The following is an 8720-nucleotide window of genomic DNA, read 5'->3' on the forward strand; positions in this document are numbered from 1 at the left end:
TAGTGTCTAAAAATGTGCAACACTGTTTATGATGTCAGCCTACATAGTCAAGAACCTCTAATAACAGTAAAACAAGATAAATAAATAGCATCATATTTAGCTTCAACATACCCAAAATTCTATAAATAAATGAAAATATTAAAAACAACTAAAAGGAAAAAAAACCATTAACTGTAAAGGAGGAAAATACAACTAAATGCTGATATCTTAACAAAATTAATGGAAGACCAAAAGTCTGTGAAATAACATCAGTAAAGTGCCCATTTTCCTCGCTCTGAATAGGCTTTCTACAATGTCTAAAATGTGAACTCATAAACGTGTCAGATTGGCCTTCTGAATTCATCACATTTTCTTCTTTAATTAAATTCAGGACCATGATTCAGGCATTCTCATTATAGCAATTTTTGAAACTATTTTTACTCTCTTTGATTTGGGATATTTTGATCTTTGGTTTATAGAACTATTATATTTTTATTTCTCATGTTCGAGAGTATAAACCCACATAATTAAACTAACTTTTAAGTTGGTATTTTAAATTATAGACTGTATTGTGTCTTCCCTGTACTATTTTTCTGAGCTCTTCTTCTCCAGGACAGAATTAAATGTTCTCTCATTTAAGTATCCATCTAGTACAGTATGTTTTAATGTTGATTTTATTATTCTGAAACTTTTAAATCATGAGGTTTTGGATAAATTGCAATTTCTCCGAGAGTACAAATATTTCTTCTTCTGTTCATCATCTACTAAAATGCCCAGCACAGAGTAAGTGCTCAATAAATGTATGATTCATAAATAAGTGAATAAAGGAGTGTTACTCTAATCTCTATTTATTTTACACTTTTTAAAGATTCAAATGACTGATTAATTTTCAATCCACATGTAGTGAGAGATTCAGTCTTCCCAATGTATCAGATCAGGATTCCATGGAAGGGGATGCTATTGAACACCTAGCAGATTAAAGTTAATCAAGTTAATCTAATAAAATAATACATGAAGAATGTCACTAGATGTTGGCAAACTAAATTTAAATTTAAAAAAGAATGTCATGTGAAATAAGTAAATAAAAAGATGGGAAAATTCTGAAATTCTGTCATCTTTCCATCATAAACTGCTGCTGATATAACATTGTGAGCATCAATGCCATATATCAATTTAGAAGGAAAAGAGATTAGTAGTAGAGTTGGTCTCACTTTTGGCCAAAACACTTTCAAACAGACTTCTTCTCAATTTGCTGATCTGTGCTTCCCCCGTTTTTCTATTCATCCAGAATGTCTCCACCCCCTACATATAGCTTCATGGAGAAAAAGTTACTCAAATGAGAATACAATGAAAGCAAAATTTATTAAAACTAAAATCAGATCCTTGATATTAGATGTTTGAAAACAGGAGACTAAGGGAGTCATCAGCAGCACCATACTAGCTTCCACTTACCTACATGACAGTTTTATTTTTGGCCTTTATGCCTTGCTGTTATTGACTCCCAGAGGCCTTCTGCAGCAACCATTAGGGCTGGTGTCAAGGGTAATGGCCTCTTGTAGCAATGGCTCTCTTAGCAGCAGCACCTAGCAAAGGATCCCCAGTGTCTCCTGTTTTTCTAGCATTTCTTGGATGTCTGATCCACAAGAAGGCTCAGGATCAGACACAAACATCCATGTTAACAGAGCACTCATAGGAGATTCTCTGAGGAGAGCTCAAGTGCAGTTTTATGTAGCTGGACAGCTCTCGTGAGGAATTTAGAGTCCCATGAGAAAATTGAACTCTAAGGTACCATGGCGAATTCTACCTCTCTCCTCTGCCATATGTAAATAGTATGATTTCTGTTTTACAACCTTGTGACCTGGGGGGCACCTGGATGGCACCTGGGTGGCTCAGTGGTTGAGCATCTGCCTATGGTTCTCCCTCTGCCTATGTCTCTGCCTCTCTCTCTGTGTCTCTCATGACTAAATAAAATCTAAAGTAAAACAAAACAAAACAAACAAACCCCAAATGTGTGACCTGGAACCTCCCAAGTAAGAGGGGCTAGTGATATTTTAACTAAAAAAAAAATTACCATGAAAATAAAACAACCCATTCAAGAGATGAAAACATTTCCAACAAATATCAAGCCCTCCATAAAGATCACCTATTATATATAAAAACACAAACGATCAATAGAAATTCATAAGTAAATGAAAGAAGTTTTCTATCAATGTATTTTTTTCTATTAGAGAAAATGTACAAAAAATACTATACAATACTAAGGTCTTAAACTTTTAAAAATATATAGAAATATATAGAAATAAATAGAAACTTTTTAAAAATATAGAAAATATGTCCAGCTATGCTTGATGAGTATATCAAGATTACTTGAAAATATATGGCATTCTAAAATTAATAAATGTATAAACAAAGTAATTTTGTCATCAGGTGATCAGAGATCAGAGATCGCAAAATATGTCACCTGACACACAAAGTTAAATAGTTGATTTTTAAGTTAATAGTTGATTTTTTATTTTTAAAATTTCTCTTCTTATGTGAGGGCCTACAATTCAAAGGAGAAACAAGTGTGGTTTTTTTAAAATGTAAGCAATAATTTGTATAATTTCAGTAATTCTCTTTTTTAGTTTTTGTTTTTTGGTTTTGTTTTTTAAAATGCAGCCACAAAGGGGCAGCCCAGGTGGCTCAACGGTTTAGCTCCTGCCTTCAGCCCAGGATGTGATCCTGGAGACCCGGAATCGAGTCCCACTTCAGGCTCCCTGCATGGATCCTGTTTCTTCCTCTGCCTGTGTTTCCACTTCTCTGTGTCTCTCATGAGTAAATAAATAAAATCTTAAAAAAGAAAATGCAGCCACAAAGGAACAAGAAGAGACTTTAACTAGGAGTCAGCCCTGGCATAAAGCTCTGAAGGACCCACTTCTCCATCTCTGGCATAGGCAGTACACTGACAGACCAGACAAATAGTGGCCCCTCTCAGGGAGGGCACTAAGCAGCCCGTGTGGCTAATGGTTTCCTAGTTTGGGGGCCCCAGCTCCTAGGCATGGCCAGTGGTCACCAATTCAGTCCTGTCCCCAACCAATGCTAGGATGCCATCTTCAGGCAAAACTCAGGAAGCTGGCAGAGGTCCCCATACTTCTACTGGTCCCAAGAGGCTTAGGAATGCAAGAAATTCCCTCATAATTTCTCATCCCACTGTCCCCTAAAGTCAACCTCTAGACTGTGATTGTGTGGGTTTGCTTGAAGTTTTTATAAGGTTACCCTTTCTTTCATGCACACATACAAAAAGAAACATCTCCTACCTCCAGCTCACCCCTCTAAGAGTAGTTCAGTACCAATCAGCTGGTCTGAGAATGATTGATTATGGACTGCATGGGGTAGGATAGGTATTCCATTCCAATCCATGGAGACACTAATTAATATGTCTAAGTTTGCAAAGATAGGACATCTTAGAACCTAGACGTGAAAGAGACTGACCGCATGGAGAAGTCGGTGCTTTTAGGTTTTTTTTTTTTTTTCTTTTAGGTTTTTTTTACTGTTTTGCTTCTCTCAGGAGATGAGGCCTAACCATGTTGGCATAAAATATGAAAGCGAGGTAGAAGCAAAATGATTTATTTATTTTTTATTTTTTTTATTTTTTTGTAAAAAGCAAAATGATTTATAAACAAAAAGCTATAGAGGTCTCCATTCTTAGGGAAAAGAGTATCCATAAATAAAAATTTATAAAAGTCTAATTCCAAAATAGTGTTTTTAAAATCTTCCTTTTAAGGGTGAGCTATTTCTAAGTTTCAACACAGAAATACCTTTGTACTCCATTTGTAATCTGCTTCTATTTCTCATATTTATTTAAAATGTATTATCACTTATAGGAAATTATCAAATAACTTTCTGTCCAGTATTTGTGATTATAAGCTATTTATCTCTTCATCTTAAAATATGTTATCTATATCGTGTCATATAAATTCGGGATCTTGTTTTAGTTTATCAGCTGACAATTGTCAACTGAATATAGTCAACCTGACAAATGTTGTCATCATTGAGATTGGTTCAGTATGTCACATCATCCAGGTTAAATAATCTGAAGGAAATGGTGAATTTACCTATATTGAACAGAGATCATATACCTGGATCTCTACTTTGACATAATTTATCTCTGATTTCTGAGACACTTTGCAGAAGTAATGACCTACCACGATCTAAAAAAGGAAACCTACATGTCCTCATGCTTCAGTATTATGAATGCAAAGCTTTTTGGGTTTTTTTGTTGTTGTTGTTCCAGAGTGACCTCGGAGATCATGTGTTGAGAATGGCAGCCCCACGAGATTAAATGAACCTGGACCTACAAGTCTCTGTTCCTGGAGGAACATTTCCCTGATGATTAGTGAGGTTGGGTACTTTTTCCTTGATCTGTCAGCTCCCAGCTGACCAGGTAGCCAGACATGGGGCTTGATCCCAGGACACTGGGATCACCAATTGAGCCAAAGGCAGATGCTTAACCAACAGCTAACCAACAGCTTAACCAGGCACCCCTCTCTGCACATTTTTTAATCAGATTGTTTGGGGCTCTTCCTTTATTCTATTGAGTTGTATGGGTTCTTCATATGTTTTAAATATTAATACCTTATCAGAGAGATGATTTGTAAATATTTTTTCCCATTCATTAGATTGCCTTCTATTTTGTTGATTTCCTTTGTCATGCACAGGCTTTTCAGTTTGGTGTGGTCCCACTTGTTTATTTTTGCTTTTGTTGTCTTGCTTTTGATAACAAATCCAAAATATCATTGCCAAGACTGATTTCAAAGAGCTTACCATCTTTGTCTTCTTGTAGAAGTTCTATGGTTTTAGGTCTTATGTTCAAGTTTTTAATGCATTTCCAGGTAATTTTTAGTATGGCAAAAGATGGTAAATCTATTTCATTGTTTTGCATATGGCTGTCCAGTTTTCCTAATACCATTTGTTGAAGTGACTTTCCTTTCCCCATTGTGTGTTCTTGGCTCCTTTACTGTAAATTAACTGACCATACATGAGTGGGTTTATCTCCTGGCTTTCTACTTTTTTTCCATTGATCTTCATGTTTGTTTTTTTTTTATTCTTATACTGTTTTGATCACTATATCATTTTAGTATAGTTTGAAATTAAGAAGTGCGATGCCTTCAGCTTTGTTCTTGCTCAAGATTGTTTTGACTTTACAAGGTCTTTTGTGGTTTCATACAATTTTTAAGATTGTTTGTTCTACTTCTATAAAAGAAATGTCCTTGGAATTTTGAGACAGATTGCACTGAATCTGTAGATCACTTTGGGTAGTATAGATATTTTAACAATATTAATTTCTCTAATCTATGAGCAAGGAATATTTTTTCCATTGATCTGTGTTTTCTACAATGTCATCTACCAGTGTCTCAGAGTTTTCAGTGTATAGGTCTTTTGCCTCCTTGATTAAGTTTGTTCCTAGGTCTTTTATACTTTTCGATACAATTGTAAACCAAATTGTTTTTTTTAAATTTTTCTTTCTGATAGTTCATTATCAGTATTACAGAAATATGACATATTTTATATTAATATTTCATCTTACAACTTTACTACATTTGTTTATTAGTTCTAATAGTTTTATTAGTTTTATGGTGGAATCTTCAGGCATTTCATGACATGAAAATGCCATGTCATCAGCAAATAGATAGTTTTACTTTTTCCTTTCTGATTTGGATAATGTATTTATTTTTCTTGCTTAAACTGCTTGACCTGCAGCTCAGACCAGGCCCTGGTGTCTGCACATGTTGGGTCCAAGTTCTGACCAGCTTCTGCAGAACCAATGCCATTCCAGGCTCTTTCAAGGGTTTTGTTCCTCAAGGCCCACTCCATAGGGTACCATATTTGCTGCCCACTCAGTCTGAGGATGTGAGTGGGCTTGTGGGCAATGCAGACTTCTCATTGGACCAGATCCAGAGGCTCAAGTAGAGATTTATGCAGCTAAGTGGACTAGCCCTCTATTTCTGAGGAATTCAACAAAGTCCCTGACCTGGAGCTCAATCAGATGTGATCCAAAATTCACCATGACTTCTTCTACAACAGGAACTTTGGCAGAGGGTCCATCTGCCTGGCTCACAAAATCAACTTTGAGCACTTCCTGACCCATCATGTCATACTTCTGACCTACCCAGACCACTATGGAAGAAGAATAGGTACAGCTATGCTAGAAAAAAAAGCTGAGATTTCTGTTCCACATGTATGAGTTAGTCAATAATGTCCAAATAACCCTGGAAGAATATGAAAATGTGGTCAAAGAGGTCTTGAGGATTTTGCCTACAGCATTGCAGATGGGGCCATGATGGAGGTAGCGAGCATCTGCATGGGGCAGATGGAGCATGGTCAAGTGTAAGAGACAGTCACTTTCAATGACTTCCTAAGAATCTTGCAATGAATAGACATTAAAAGCAAGATGCACATCTGCTTCATTGCCATGGAAACCATTGCTCTTTGTCACTGACCCACCACCTCCCCAACAGAGAAAATGCACTTTGCACCAGGACAACCTTCCTAGATACATGGAGCAGCTGAGGCCCATTAGGCGTCTTTTTGCTACAGCTCTGAAAGTTTTCTTATTGGTATGTTCACGTTCTATTACATACTGGGTGGGTGGGGGAGGGAGAGAGGAAGACATAATTTTTTCTTTTAGTTTAGAGGTTCCTGGCCGCATGATAAATGAAATTCAGACCTAACAGGTTGGACTGCATATTTTCCAGAAATTCTAGACTTTCAGTAGGTTACAGTAACTGGATAGGACATGGAAGTTGATTCCCTGTGGGAGATGCAAGTATTTTCAGTGAATGAGAAAAAGTTGGTAAATGGATATTTAAGAGAGTAAAGTGTAGGCTGTAGCACGTCTACTAATTGCCCCTAATATCTATGCTTTTTATTCTATACTAATAGGAAAAAAATTTTGTTGAGCACATGGCTCTCCAGAAAAGCTATATTTCTCAAGATTACCTGCAGCTAAGTGTGGTTATGCATCTAATTTCTATTCATGGTATATGAATAGAGGTTACATGTACAGCTTCTAGTCAGTGCCCTTAATACAAATTTACCATGTCTTTCTATTTCTTCTCTCTGTAGTTGGAATGGGGATAAAATGACAAACTGGAATAAGTATTTCAGACCAGAAGACAAAAACTAGATATTGAGGGTGATTAATAACAAGCGAGATTAAGTCTGGGGCCCCAATGACTTCATGGAGATAAACCTTAATAACAGAGGAATAAATAAAATAAGTAAAATAAAATATAAAATAAAATAAAATAACAGTAAACTTTTAGAGTGTTTATAAGCTCTTGTGAACTATGGCTATTTGTTTCAATAGCAAAACCATCATCCTAACTGATGCCATCAGATTTTGGAGATTAAATTGCTTTACTATTTGGGAGGTAATTTATTTAAAAAATAATATCTATGATAAGGAAAAAAATTCTTCAAATATATGATCAAGAAAAAAATATCCACAAAGTGATAGTCAGTTTAGCTTCAAAACCAGATCATTGCGGGAATATCTTCCTAACATTTTCTTGTCCAAAGGATGATTCAAAAATTTTATAACCAGAAAAATTGTTTTTTGTATATGAAAGAACTAAAAATCATTCTCATCTGGAAAAAGACTAGAAAAGACATATTACCCATACTACTCCACCAATAGTTTTTTTTTTAATTAAAAATATACTTACCATATGTGAATATGAATTGCATCACCCTCAAAATTTATATGTTGAAACCTTAACCTTCAGTACCTGAGAATGTGATCTTATTTGGAAGTGGGATCATCACAGATGTAGTTAGTTATGACGAGATCATACAGAAGGAGTGCAGACCCCTAATTCGATATGACTGGTGTCCTTATGAAAGAGGAAATTGAGACACAAAACACACATACAGGGAGATACCATGTGAAGATGAGGGCAGAGATTGGAGCAATACATCAGAAACCAAAGAATACCAGAAGGCCAGCAGATAACCAGAAGTTGGGAGAGGGACAAAAAAACAAAAACAAAAAAACAAAAAAAACCCGAACCTTTCAGCTCTCAGAAGAAACAGATCATGCCAACACCTTGATCTCAAACTCTTAGCCTCCAGAGCTATAAAGCAATACATTTCTGTTAAGACACACAGTTTGTGGTACTTTGTTACAGCCGTCATAGCAAACTAATACACTTATTCAATTGACATAGTAAAAAATAAAGAACTAATGAATGGAAAATCCATCATATTAAAGGATTAATTATGGATATTGAAACTGGTTAAACTTGGAAATAATCTCTAAAATGATTATTGGAAATGTGTTTACAGAACAGAATGCAAATGTCAAAATGATATCTTGAAAGAGAAATAATAATGTGTTGATAAAATATGCATGCCTGCATAGGAATGATAACTTAAATACCTTTATTAACTCCAATTGCCTTTGAAATGTTTGTCTTTAACTCAGAAATCTTCTTTCCATATAAATACATAAACAGAGAAATGTAAATATTTCTTTCATGAGACATAAGTGTATCAGTAGACAAAACTGAAAAAGGATTTATTCAGTAATAAAGCTCATGGTCACTGGAAGTGCACCTTGATTTTTAAAAAACTGAGAAATTAATAAGTTGGACATGTGACCTTTATGATCTTTGGTTCTACTTCAGAACTTTAAATGTAAAGCCTTAAAATTTAAATGTTGTGCTTTGAAATTATTTGTAAAGGGTAATGTATAACTGAAT

The 8720-nt window shown here is 35.3% G+C and overlaps 1 pseudogene; it reads left to right on the forward strand.

The window, feature by feature from the left end:
• The first annotated feature begins 5679 nt into the window (after nucleotides 1-5679).
• Nucleotides 5680-6457, forward strand: LOC112932526 (calcineurin B homologous protein 3 pseudogene; annotated as a pseudogene).
• The last annotated feature ends 2263 nt before the right edge of the window (nucleotides 6458-8720 follow it).

This window comes from Vulpes vulpes, chromosome 13 (genome assembly GCF_048418805.1).
Source record: "Vulpes vulpes isolate BD-2025 chromosome 13, VulVul3, whole genome shotgun sequence".
Classification (NCBI taxonomy): domain Eukaryota; kingdom Metazoa; phylum Chordata; class Mammalia; order Carnivora; family Canidae; genus Vulpes; species Vulpes vulpes.